Source organism: Triticum dicoccoides, chromosome 3A (assembly GCF_002162155.2).
Source record: "Triticum dicoccoides isolate Atlit2015 ecotype Zavitan chromosome 3A, WEW_v2.0, whole genome shotgun sequence".
In the NCBI taxonomy this organism is placed as follows: domain Eukaryota; kingdom Viridiplantae; phylum Streptophyta; class Magnoliopsida; order Poales; family Poaceae; genus Triticum; species Triticum dicoccoides.
Window position 1 is genome coordinate 349622768 of NC_041384.1, and position 8430 is coordinate 349631197.

Below are 8430 nucleotides of genomic sequence, written 5' to 3' on the forward strand. Positions count from 1 at the left end.
GTCTTGCGACGATGGCTCCGATCCGCCGGTTCTTAACGGCAGAGAAGGGAAAAGCTCCCCGAGAGGAACCAGACCCACTCCCACCGAAGAAACGGCTCGTCCCCTGTGGCCTGGACGAGGGGGCCCTTCAGGTGGTGTTGAGGCCTTGGTGCGAGCGGGTGCCGCCGGGGTTCGCGCTGCCATTGTACGCCCATGTCGAGGGCCCTGAAGGAGCTGATGCTGACCGCCATGGGCGGTGCTGCCGTCGGCGCCGTCGGGTCACGAAGGTGTGGGTCGTCCCCCCTGGGGTCCACACCGAGGGCTCCTCCCAAGAGTTCGTGCTCCACGTCGCCATTCCTCTTCAGTCTTGGATCCGCCTTCCTCCCTTCTTCGCCTCCATCGTCCCGCAGGGGGAGCCCCTGGAGCTCTGGCTGCAGCACACCGGCTGCAGCACCCTCGTGACTGAGGCAGAGGTCGCGGTCGTTGCCCCGGGCGAGGTCTTCATGACTCGGGGCTGGAGAGAGATCGCCCGTGTTTGCAGGGTAAGGGGCGTCTTCGCGGTCCACTTGGATTACGATGGTGCTTCGGTGATACTCTTCAAGGTCTTCGATGCGAGCGGGCGCCGGCTGGAGTGCTGCCCCGGGGAAGGTGGCCAGGACCTTGCCGCAATGAGAACTGGGCCCGCCAACCGCTCCCTTGGCGGCTCCTCAGGCGGTGGAGGCATTGGAGGTTCCAGTGACTCCAGCGAGCTCTTCGCGACTCCGGAGACGAGCAACGAGAGCTACGAGCCCCCGAGCCGGCGCCGCTCCTGGAGCAGGGCGGGCTCGTCAGGCCGCCGCCGACTCTGATCTGGATGGGGTTGGCGTCGGTGCTTGACGGCCCGCTGTTAATGATGGCGTCTTTTGCAGGGTCGTGCGTAGTTTGTGTCCCTTTAGGATCTGTTCCCTTGCGAGGAATCAAAAACGCGTCCCGTGGGGGCTTGTAAGGTGCCTGTGATCCTGTTTTGTTAATATAACCCTTGTCATAGAATTGCACGAGTTGCTCATTCCGTCTCAGCTCAGTCCTCCCTTTCGAACCTCACGAGGGCTTGGTGCTCTGCGCCGACAGGTCCCAGTCCCAAGGCGGCTTCAGCCGTCGCTGGTATGCCAGGTCGCGATGCTGTGGTCAAGGCCAGGAGGTGAGCACCCCGGAGTCCGGTAAGAGCCCCTGAGTCGCGATGCTCAGGAGGTCCCCTTTGGCGCCCAAGCAGCCGTCGTTTGGTGAGAAAGGAGAGCGGCGTCGCTCACACAGGATAGCATTAGGTGCGGGGATGGTGCCATGGCAGCTGGCGCTTCGGGGTGATGACTTATCTCGAGGATCAGGGGCCGCTCTCTGGTGTGTCGCCGGGTCCGTGCATCGGCAGGCGCGAGGTTGCTCTGCAAGGTCCTCGCGTGTCTCTCCCCTCTCGCCTTTACTCCCCTTTCTGCTCTATGTCATCGGGTCCCGGCCCTCGAGCGAGTCTCAGCCGTCACTGGTATGCCAGGTCGCGATGCCGTGGTCAAGGCCAGAGGGTGAGGGCTGGAGAGCCAGTAGGAGCCCTGAGTCGCGATGCTCAGGCACCCCCCCCCCTTTAACGTGCAAGCGGTTCGTGCGAACGAGAGCGCAGGTGACACCGCAAGGGCCTCGCCTGACACAGCTCCTTCAGGAGGTCCTGCAGGTCCATCATAGAAAAAACAAGGGGTTGCCATGACAATTGACAGTCAGCCGTTGGTTGCTTCTGAGGGGTAGTGAGGCACTGAAGGCTTGACGAGGTGACGCTATGCGGGGCTGCCGCGGCCAGAGCTCAGCCATCCAGGTTTGTCGGTGTTGCAGGGACGGACCCATGCACAAGCGTCGTGCCGTTTGGGAGCAGCTCCGTTAGTTGGCGTCAGCTGAGCAGGCAACTAGGTAAAACACATTAGCCGCGAAGGAGTGGATTCATTCAAATAGATGGTGGGAATGCGGACATCACTGGGTCAGGCCCGAGCGACTTGGGGGGTCATGCAGCCCGAGGGGCACCCCTAACAAGGTAAGCTAACAACATGGAATAAAAAAGGGATACACACCGCAGGGACGGACCCACGCGGCCTGGGAATAATGCAGCCCTTGGGGGGGCGCTCCCAGCTGGAAATAAAACTCGAAAGACGTCACCTGATGATGTTGAGGATGAAGAAGCGTTGATGTAGCAGGCTCGGTGGGCTGCGGGAGCCGATCCTCACGAGCCCCTAGGCCCAGGGGCCTCGGGAGGCTCCGGAGGCGCTGGCGGCTCCTCACGGGCCATCTCCATCCCTGCCAGGGCTGCGGAACGCTTGGCCTCTCGTGCCCCCGTGATGCCCCTCATGAGGCGCTGGTACGTGTCAGCCGCGTTCGACAAGCCGTAAGGCATGCGAACGTAGCTGTGGGCTGGGCCTCCGCAGCGCCCGACTCGCGAGGGCCAGAGGCGCTCCAGAGAGGCGACTCGGTTGAGCCCTGGTATGTCGATGCAGACGCGCAGCCCACCATCCTCGCCTGGATGGGGAGCCACTGCTGGTAGGCAGCGGCCGCCTTTCATGACTCTTGACTCCTGTAGCTCCTGAATGGCCTTGCTGACGAACTCCTGAGGGTCTGGGTCTCCTTGCCTTGCTCCTTCTTAAGGGAAACGTGCTTCGAAACACGCCTCCATGTGGTGCCCAAGCGCCTCCCTCGTGACCCTAGCTAGGTCGGTGGCCCTCTAGGGGAGAGCCCCCGAGCCCTGCCTGAGGAGGGCGCTGGGCGCGCTTTCCTATGCGATGGAAGGAGGTTCCCCCTGGGCAGGCGCGGGCCCAGAGGGGCCTGCCTCCTGAGTGGTTGGGCCGGATGATGTCTTCTTCTTCTTAGGGGCGGTCTCGGGAGGCCTCATGCTTCCATGATCCGGGTCTTCCAGTGACGCGGCCTAAAAGGCTCGTTCCAGGGAACACACCGCGTCCTTCTCTTCACATGGCACCGTGATGACTCCGCCGCTTCCTGGCATCTTGAGGACGTTGTAGCCGTGGTGAGTTACGGCCATGAACTTGCCCAGCGCTGGGTACCCAAGGATGGTGTTGTACGGCGGGCGAATGTGAGCGACGTCGAAGTCGATGAGCTCAGTGCGGTAGTTGTTGCATGCCCCGAAGGTGACAGGGAGGCGGAACTGCCCAATCGGGACCGTGGAGCCGTCGGTGATACCGGAGAAAGGCTTGGTTGCCTGAAGCTGGCTGTAGGGCACTCGGAGGTTGTTGAATGTCTCCACTGACAGGATGTTGAGCCCTGCCCCGCCATCGATGAGGGTCTTGGTGACCACTACGTTGCTGATGATTGGGGAACAAAGCATCGGGAGAACTCCGGCTGTAGCCGCACACTTGAGCTGATCTGTTGAGCTGAACGTGATGGCGCACACCGACCACCTGAGAGGGTGCGTGGCTTCGAGCCTGGGGAGGACTGCGTTCACTTCGCGGGCAAACTGCTTGAAGATGCGCTGAGAGGCTGGGGCTTGCGCCCCGCCCAGGATGCAGGCGATCGCGCACGGCTCCTGGAAGCCCCCAGCCCCCTCATCCTGGTGGCGGTCCTCGTTTCTCCTTGGTAGCGGTGGGAGCCTGCGTTGCCTTGCGGGCGATCCTCGCAAGGCTGATCCCTCCAGTCTCCCTCGCGAGGCTGATCTCTCCAGCCTCCCACGCGAGTCGGGTCTTGCTAGCGATCCTCGCGAGGTTGATCGCGCCACCCTTGGCGCGGGCCACGGTCTTCCCAGCGTCCTGCGTTCCTTCCTCCTCCTCGGCCGTAGCCCTGGTCACTGCGGTCAGGGCGACGGCCGATCCTTCCTTCTCGCACGGCTCGGAGCTCTTGGCATTCGTTGGTGTTGCGGGTGTGGAGGTCGTGGTGCACACAGTACCGGCTGCCCTTGGAAGGTTCGGGCTGATCTCTGTCCTGCTTGGTGTCTGGTTCTGCCGCGAGCACGGCAGCCCCCTTGCGCTTCACATCCTTGGCCTTGGGCTTCTTCTCTTCTAGGTCTGCGGCAGGCAGCTCTAGGAGGGAGACACGCCCTTCCTCGGCCCTGGCGCACTTGGTTGCCAAGTTGAACAGTTCCAAGGAAGTGCACAGGTCTTCATGCATCGCAAGCTCCTCCTTCATCTTGACGTCGTGCATGCCGTCGGAGAAGGCCGAGATGATGGCCTCCTCAGTCACCTTGGGAATCTTGAGGCGTGCGTTGTTGAAGCGCTGGATGTACTTCTGCAGGGTCTCCCCGGGATGTTTCTTGATGTGGCGCATGTCGCTCACGGCGGCTGGCCAGTTGCAAGTGTCTTGGAAGTTGGCGATGAAGCGGGTGCGCATCTCGTCCCAGGAGGAGATTGTGCCTGGAGCCAGGTTCAGGAGCCAGGTGCAGGCCCCGTCCTTGAGTGCCATGGGGAACCAGTTCGCCATGACCTTCTCGTCTCCGTTGGCATCTTCGATGCCCAGGTCGTAGAGCTAGAGGAACTCCACAGGGTCAGTCGTGCCGTCGTAGCGAGGAGGCAAGTCTGGCTTGAACTTGCCGGGCCACACGACGTTGCGTAGCTTGGCGGTGAAGGCGCGGCAGCCTGTTGTGGCCACGGGAGGCCTTGGATGATGGGGAACTTGGTCTTGCATGTCCCCACGCACTGCAGCTGGGAGCAGCGCGGGGTCTTGACGCACGGGAGCAGGAGCATGGTCGCGACGTGCTGGAGCAGGGAGCGCTCGGGCAGCTTCTTGTGCGCGAGGGACTTCTTGATAGCTCTGCTCTTGCTGCACTGGCGCCTGACGGAGTGGGTTCTGCCCAGGGGCCACACGCCTTGGATCCATGGCGCCTTCCTGAGGAGGAGGCGGCCGGGGCGCCGCAGGAGCTTCATTGCCCACACGGGGCAGGGTGCAGTGCAGCGGAACGGACGGCGCAGGAGAGCCCCCTACGGCGCGGACGAGCTCGGCGACGCGGTCGAGCCATTCTTTGTAGACGTCGTCGACGGGACGGTAACGCAGGAGCTCGTTTGCCGCGATGAGTGCAGCCCGAGCCTCCATGGGCGCGCGGAGCACGCGGGACAAAGAACCAGCTGGGGTGAGCGAGGGAGTCGCGGTGCGGCCGTCTTGCCGCACGGACGGATGCAGGGACGATGCTTGCTGCTCGTCCCCCGCCGGGCCGGTGGCGGCGTTGACGGCAGGTAACGGGGAACGGCGAGGACGCCCACCGACAGGGGCAGTCTGGGCGACGCGGGAAGCGAGTGCGGCCCGGCGCTCGGCGCGGGCCCGACGAGCGTCAGACATGGGCGTGATGGTCGGAGGAGAACAGGGTGGTGGAAGACGAATCCCGGCGCACCCCTACCTGGCGCGCCAAATGTCGGATTTCGGCTTCCGGCAGACCCTTGAGGTTCGAACACTGGGGTGCGCACGGAGATTTCGCCTCCTGCCTACCTGCACCCCTCTGCCTTGCTAGGATCTGAACTATGGAAAGAACAACACAAGATACACAGGGTTTATACTGGTTCGGGCCACCGTTGTGGTGTAATACCCTACTCTAGGGTGTGGTGTGGTGGGTTGCCTCTTGGGCTGGTGATGATGAACAATACAAGGAAGAACAGCCTCGCGAGGGTCTATTCTTAGCGGGGGCGATGAACTGCTGGGGGGAGCTCAGTCACCCTTCTGTCTCTCTCTCTTTCTGATCTTATTTATCCTTCGATCCCCCCGGCTAGCTCTCTTTGCTCTGTGGGTGGCTGGTCCTATTTATAGAGGCCCTGGTCCTCTTCCCAAATATCGAGCGGGAAGGGACCCAACAATGGCGGGCTAATTTGAAGGGGGACAGCTAGTATCAGCTATCCTCACAAAAGTAGTCTTCGCCTGCGCAAAGCTCTGGTGATGACGCCGTCTTGGGCAAGAGCGAAGCGCCACGGGCCCTAACAGCCTGCGGCCTTGGGCGCCGCGTGGCGGTTGATTGGACGTGGGCGCCTCCACTTCCCCATGGCGCCTCGGCAACTGCACGGATTGGACAAGTCCCTGCATGCAAAGTGGGTCATGATTACCTGCAATCGTGGAGGTCGGCTGTTGGTGAACTAAAGATGATCTTTTTATTTTTTTATCTATACGCCCCCAGATGTTTTTCCTGCGTTTCTTTTCGCAGCATGGACATGCACCTTAGGGCATGCCTCCCAGGGAAAGGAACCCCTAACGGAACTATTCTCCGTGGAAGATGTTTCTTACTAACCATGTAATATAACATAACTAGTCGGGCACTTCTCTGTTCAAGCCCTAATGACCCCTACGCCTGGTCTCCCTGCATTCCCCGGTTCCTATATAACCGCATGGGAATTCGGACACACTCCGGACCATTAGGTCCCGAGGCTGAAGCAAAAAGGTCTGGCATGACAAATGATCTACAATCCGGCTAGAAGGCATTATAAATGTCAACTAAATTACATAGTCATTTTGAATGATTGTATTCCTCTTCAATACCATCTAATAGGCTGTCTAATTTACAGTCCTACTGGGAATACTTTGTGGGGAACTCTACTTGGCCGTATACTAAGCTTACAGGGATCTCCTTCCCATCGGGCCCTACAGGACCGACCTCGGCCATGTGGTTGGGGTCAGCCTTTGTGTACCACGTCTTCACCATGGCCTAGGCCTCCCTAGCGCCTTGACGGCAGGCTGATATCTTCCACAAGCGGAAGCGTCGCCGTGCTCCCTTTAGCTTCTCCGCAAGCTCTACAAGACCTTAGGGCATGGAGACGGATGGCCACAGGGCCTGGGCGACGCCTTGCATCGCCTGCCGAACTCGATCGAGCAGTTGCCAGAGCTCGGGAAGAAGGTCAACCATAGAACCGGGCATCTCCTCTACAGGACGACCTATTAGCACACCTACAGACATTGCTCTGTTAGTCGACTGCCCCGCCGAACTTTCTTTCAAAGGTTCGTTCAAGCACTTACTAAATATGCCACGCTGAAGCCGCTGATTCTCCTTCACCGAGTCTGACAGGTGGGCACGAACATCTTTCAGCTCGACACCCATCTTGGTGTTGGCATCTTGGAGATCGTTCTTCTCCTGCCTCACCTTTGTTAGCACCTTCTCACTAGCCTTTAGCTGGTGTAGGAGGTGTTGTCTTTCCAGATTCAATCCGGCGCCATCTGCAATTTCATCTGTCAGATTCGCACCTATGTCGTGCTTCGCAAAATCCTTATCTTTCGAAGTGTATATTACCAGAGGGGGTCTCCTTGGCCTCCCCTGCCGCGGCTAGTGCGGCCTCAAGTTGGGCTTTGCGCTCTTCCTGCTCCTTGGACAGTAGGGAATTCTTTTCTGTAAGAACCTGCATAACCAATGATCCTTAAATCAGTTATTCTAACTGTTTCAAGTCTCGGGGGCTACTGGTATATACATATAATTACCAGAATTTTCTTACTCGTATGTCTTTTACATACTGCTCCGTGGCTCTAGCTAGACCATTTTGAGCGGCATGGAGATACGCATCTCTCGAGTTGAAGGGATCTAACGCCCCTTGGGAGAAACAAGCATCACGAAGAATTGTCCGGCGACGCTTGTGGTTCATGGCATTCTCCACCTCAGAGTTGGTGGCAGACAACCCGTCCACATCCTCCGTCGGAGGAGCGTCTGGTGCACGCCTTGCATTCGCCTCCACCTCCTGACCAGGCTTTGGAGCCTGGCTGGTGGAGGCGCGATAGGCAGCCTCTTCGGATGTAGTCCGGCGAGGTCTCTTTGTCCTGAAAAGAGCGAGAGTGTCAATATGCCTCGAAGGTATAACACCTGGGATAAGGGGGCGCGCCATACCTTTGCGCTGACGCCTCGGTCCGGACTGCGCTTCTTTTCTGCCCGCGGGGCCCTACGGCCCCTCGTTGGCTTGTCGCCGTAGGTTCGGCCTTCCGCCTTAAATACCTCCCCTCCAAAGTTCAGTTGCAATCAGGAAACTGAACACGAGTGGGCGGATACCTATTCGGTGTACTGGGACTGCGATCTCAGGTACCTGGGGGGTCAGGATTAGCCCTGGGTAATCGGTCGTAATGGCCACCAAGGCGTTGTCCTCGCTCAATTGATGGAACACTCCATCAATCAGCTCCACAGATATGTCCGGATCCTCTTGGGAGGCCGGGTCGAGGGACCGTCCTGGGTCCTTGGGTTGTGGAGGAGGGCTGCTTATTTCCTTAACAGCCCGGCGCAGTTCCTGCTTGAAGTCGTCAGACTGAATATTTAACAATGGGAATACAGAACGGATGGACAAGTAAATACGGCCGCTTACCCAGCTTGGGGGATTGTGCATGGAGAATCCACCCTGAGGGTTGACGCGGAGAAATTCCTGCTCTTCTCCCTTATACAAAGTGGACAAGATCTTCAGTAGAGCGGCAGCTGAATCTGGCCCCTTACGACCGTAGCGGGTGGCGTCGTCCTCCCCGTTGAAGTCCCACATGGGGTGTCTTCTGTACTGAAGC